This window comes from Myotis davidii, unplaced genomic scaffold, assembly GCF_000327345.1.
Source record: "Myotis davidii unplaced genomic scaffold, ASM32734v1 scaffold309, whole genome shotgun sequence".
NCBI lineage: Eukaryota > Metazoa > Chordata > Mammalia > Chiroptera > Vespertilionidae > Myotis > Myotis davidii.
In genome coordinates, this window is record NW_006383013.1 from 450,725 (window position 1) to 456,077 (window position 5,353).

The following is a 5,353-nucleotide window of genomic DNA, read 5'->3' on the forward strand; positions in this document are numbered from 1 at the left end:
GACATGGAGGGGGGGGAAAAAGGATAGGGGATGGGAATCCCTGGGGAATAATAAACAGATCAGTTTGACTAACTGTAGAAAATAAAGTTGGAAAGGCAAATTGAGGTCACATAGTAGAGCACCAAATACTCAGTTAAGAGGGGAGGAGGAGAAAGAGAGACAGAGAGGTCTGTTGCTCCATTCATTTATGCATTGGCTGGTTGATTCTTGTATGTGACCTGACCAGGGATCAACCCCACAACTTTAGAATATCAGGACGATGCTCTAAACAACTGAGCTATCCGGCTAGGGCTCAGCTAAGGAGTTTAAACTTTACTCTGCAGGTGATGAGAAACCATTGGAGATTTTGAGCAAGGGAGTGTCACAAATATGACCCTGACAGTTACATGTAAGAAGGATTGGAGTGGAAAGCCTTGGAAAGTTTCATTTGTCTAATTCAACAAATGTCTGCTGATGCCTACTACGTACTAGAAGCCAGAAAATTAAAAGTGAACACACAGACCTTTTTTACTCAAGATACTCAGAAGTATGGCAGAGGTGACAGATACACACACACAAACACACCTTTTTAAGTTAATCAGAAAAAATGCTAAAAGGAGCCTAAAGCACAGGATTTACTCTACCCAGCAGATTAGGAAAGGCATCATAAGATGACATTTGAACTGGTCATGAAAAATGAAGAGCAGGCCCGCTGGATGTGGCTCAGTGGTTGAGCATTGATCTATGAACCAGGAGGTCATGGTTTGATTCCCGGTCAGGGCATATGCCCAGGTTGCAGGCTCAGTTCCTAGTAGGGGGGGTGCAGGACACAGCCGATCAATGACTCTCATCATTGATGTTTATCTCTCTTTCTCCCTCTTCCTTCCTCTCTGAAATCAACAGATAATATTAAAAAAAAGGAAAAAGAAAAATGAATAGCAGTAACTACATAAACAATAGAGACATGTGGACAAAAACCAGAGGGACTTATAAAAAGGTGAAAACAGATAGTAGGAAAATTATGGATAATTTGATTTCATTTTTAAATTTTCTCAAGAATTTCTGTCATGTGAATTTGAGACACAAAAAAATGAAGTAGACTATAATGGAGGAGGGTATGGAAAAGGAGGTTTAGCATTCAATGCAGACGAAAGACTGTGGCCAAAGGAACACAATCTGAGATAATAGCAGCTAATATTTATTGTGACCTTAATACTTGCCAAGCACTATGTTAAGTATTTTACATGGATTAACCTCATTTAATTTCACAATATTACCGTGAGGCAGATTCTATTATTAACATCCCCAGTCAATAAATGAGAAAAGTGAGCCTTAAGAAATTAATTTAAGACTACACAGTGGTGCCCTAACTGGTTTGGCTCAGTGGATAGAGCGTTGACCTGCAGACTGAAGGGTCCCAGGTTCGATTCCAGTCAAAGGCATGTATCTTGGTTGTGGGGACATCCCCAGTGGGGGGTGTTCAGGAGGCAGCTGATCAATGTTTCTCTCTCATTGATGTTTCTAGCTCTCTATTCCTCTTCCAAAAGCCAGAAATCAAACCCAGATTGTTTAACTCCAGAGGCCATAGTTTTAACCACTAGGTCACCCAGGAAGGGTCATGCAGCATGGTTCTAGTAAAAGATGGATATGGCGGTGAGGAGAATATAGAGCAGAGATGAACCTGTAACGTTTGACTGACATCTGAATGTGGAAGTTTTACAATAGTTTGATCTCTTTCCTTTACACGACCAAGAGCGTCTGATGTTTCCCGCTGGTTTTACCTTCATTACATTTCCAGAACCTGAGTTTCTGACCACTTCCATTGCTACTACCTTTGCCCAAGCCACCATCCCTCATGTAGTTTACCCTAATATTGTCCTAACAGATCTCTGCTTTTACCTTCACTCTTTTAGGGTCTATTTTTAACAAGCAACTGAAAACATCCTTTTAAAATGTTAGAACATGTCTCTTTCCTCTCCAAAACTGAGCAATTGCTTCCCATTTCCCTCCAAGTAGCAAGGTCCCAACAATAGCCTTCATGGATCCACCTGCTCCATCTTCCTCACCATTACCTCTCTGAACTCATCTACTAAGTTTTCACCTTACTCTCCCCACACTGACCTCTGTGCTTATATGTCACATGCTCCTGCATCAAGGCCTTTCCATACATCCACTTGATATATGATATATTCCTACAGCTCGTTGAAATCACTGTGCAAATGCATGCCACTTATTGAGGCCTATCTTTAATACTGTAACTCCCCCCTCCCCATTTCATGTGCCATCTCCTCCACCTGTTTTCTCAATCCCCTCTACACTGATTTACTTTTTCGACTTTCCGTACCACATACCACAGTCCAGATAGCTTATTTATTGTTTACTGTCTGTGTGCCTCTGACAAGAATATAAGCTTATTAGAGGAGGAATCTTTTTTGTTTACTGATATAGCCCAAGGACCTAGAAGACAGTCCAAAGGTGCTCAATAAAAACTGACAATAGACCCTAGCTGGTTTGGCTCAGTGGATAGAGCATCAGCCTACGGACTGAAGGGTCCTGGGTTCGATTCCAGTTAAGGGCACATGCCTGGGTTTCTGGCTCCATCCCCAGCTCAGGTTGGGGAGTGTGTGGGAGGCAACCAATCAATGTGTCTCTCTCACATCCATGTTTTCCTCTGTCTCTCCTCCTCTCTTCCACTCTCTTTAAAAATCAATTGAGCCCTAACTGGTTTGGCTCAGTGGATAGAGCATCAGCCTGCGGACTGAAGGGTCCCAGGTTTCATTCCGGTCAAGGGCACATGCCTGGGTTTCGAACTTGATCCCCAGCAGGGGACATGCACGAGGCAGCCAATCAATGATTCTCTCTCATGATTGGTGTTTCTCTCTCTTTCCTTCTCCCTTCACCTCTGAAATCAATAACAAAAAAATATTTTTTTAAAAAGATGAAAGGAATGGCAAGCGCTTATTAAAAATCAATGGACAAAAATTCTCAGGTGAGGATGAAAACCCCCTCCCTAAAAAAAATGGCACAAAAGCCTGTTTGCCTAAGGCCGTGGTCGGCAAACTGCAGCTTGAGAGCCACATGCAGCTCTTTGGCCCCTTGAGTGTGGCTCTTCCTGAGCCTTAGGAGTACCCCAATTAAGTTAATAACAATGTAGTTACCTATATAGTTTAAGTTTAAAAAATTTGGCTCTCAAAAGAAATTTCAATCGTTGTACTGTTGATATTTGGCTCTGTTGGCTAATGAGTTTGCTGACCACTGGCCTAAGGTCACCCGGAGAGTATTTTTGCCATGATTATTTCCCGGGTCAAAGTGGATTGAATGAGAAACAACTGTTTCTTGAACCTGTGTCAGATGAACATTTACATTTTATTAAATAGTAGCAGCTAGCAGATATACAGTTTATGAAGTTCTGAAACTCAAACAGCTGGGAGGTATGGAGGGGACACCGTCTGAGTGTGGGCAGGTGATGGATTGCATGAGGTGCTGTACCTGAATCACCTTCTGCTTGGAGCAACGTCGTGCTAACATTTACACTTACCTTGAAGCTTAATGGCAAATATTTATTCACTTTTTTGTGTGTGTTTGTTCTTAAGCTATATATTTTCTAATGCAATTATTGTTACAAAGACTATAGGCAATGTATATGTAAGTTATGAATCTGAATGGTAAAGCAAATTCTTATGAAGAAAAACCACAAACTAGGCAAAAAAAGAATTACAAAACGAAGTCAACAAAACACTTGGCTTATTCCAAGTTTTAAAAAGCCTAGCATTCTTGCCCTAACCGGTTTGGCTCAGTAGATAGAGCGTCGGCCTGGCCTGCAGACTGAAGGGTCCCAGGTTCGATGCCAGTCAAGGGCATGTACCTTGGTTGCAGGCACATCCCCAGTAGGGGGTGTGCAGGAGGCAGCTGATCGATGTTTCTTTCTCATCGATGTTTCTAACTCTCTATCCCTCTCCCTTCCTCTCTGTAAAGAATCAATAAATTTTTTTTTAAATAATAATAAAAGCCTAGCATTCTAAACAATGAAACAAGGCAGGTTTATTCAGCAAAACAACCCTGACATTTCATAGTAAAACTACCAGAAATTAAGGAAGGAAATGCTACCAGATGAATTGCTAACTTGCAACTTCCTACTCTACTATTTGTACCATCAGATATATCTTACTAACAGGAAGACTGAATAATAACATCAAGTTTTTTGGCAGAGAATGTGGAAGTTCAGAAGACTATATTCTAGAACTACCTCTACTACACTAAGAATCTGGACATTCCTCTTAGTCATATTCATATCTCAATGGTTCTAACTATAAACTCAACCTAGTAGTCAATAAAAATATGCTGTATGATAAAAATAACTATAAAGTACATACTATAAAAGACAAGTAGAAACTACTGTGCTCATATTAAGAAATAATCATGTTACAATCAAATTTTCATGTTTATAAGCGAGTCTATAAACTTAGGGATAAACAACAAAAGTTTTGAACTGAATTTCATATTACAGTTACTAATTTCATATTACAGTTACTAATCTCCACTGGAGTGTGACATACAAAAGAGGGGACAATGCACCAAAAACAGAGTAAGCCACGATGGTGCTAGCAGATGGTCCGTCTAAAAACATTTTCAGGGCTCACTAACAAATCAGCAAGTTCCCTCTGACCACAGAATTCAGAAACTGAAACTAAGTGAAAAAGAAGGGGGGTGTGGCAGCGCACCAGAGGTCAAAGGCCTCTGGAAAGGGTGTCGGTCATTAAGTTTTCCCCAGGGAAATGGGGAGGGCCGATGCACAATGACGTTTTTAAAAGAAATTCTAAATCAAATTTGAAATGGAGGACGTCGCACAGCTGAGCTTCCAGCACAAGTTTCCTGACTCCGGTCCAGAATTCCCTCTCTGCCTAATGACTCACGCGCTCGCATGAACGAGGCTTAGCCCCAGCGCTCCTCCCAGGAAAAGAACAAAGCTTAGGGGTACTCCTTCCCGCGGGTGTGCTCAGGGGGCGCGCAGCGAGAGCCTGCGACTTCATGCAACTACAGGAACAGGGGCTGCGGCCACAGGAGACACCAGCAAGGAGGCACCGGCCAGACAGGACCAAACGGGCCGAGGGCCCCACGCCAGGGCTCTCCGCGAGGCCGCGCGGCCTCCAGGTGGCAGCACTGGCTTCCTCGCCCGGCTCCAGGAGGCCCGCGGGCGCTGCCCGGCCGAGGCTGCCAGCCTCACGCCAACCACCGTCTCCTCAAAGTCCTCCACCGCCTCACAAAAACAGGTGTCGCCCCCAGAAGCCCTCTACGGGGCGCCATCCCTTCAGCGGTTCTCAACCTGTGGGTCTCGACCCCTTTGGTGGTCAAGGATCCTTTCACAGGGGTCGCT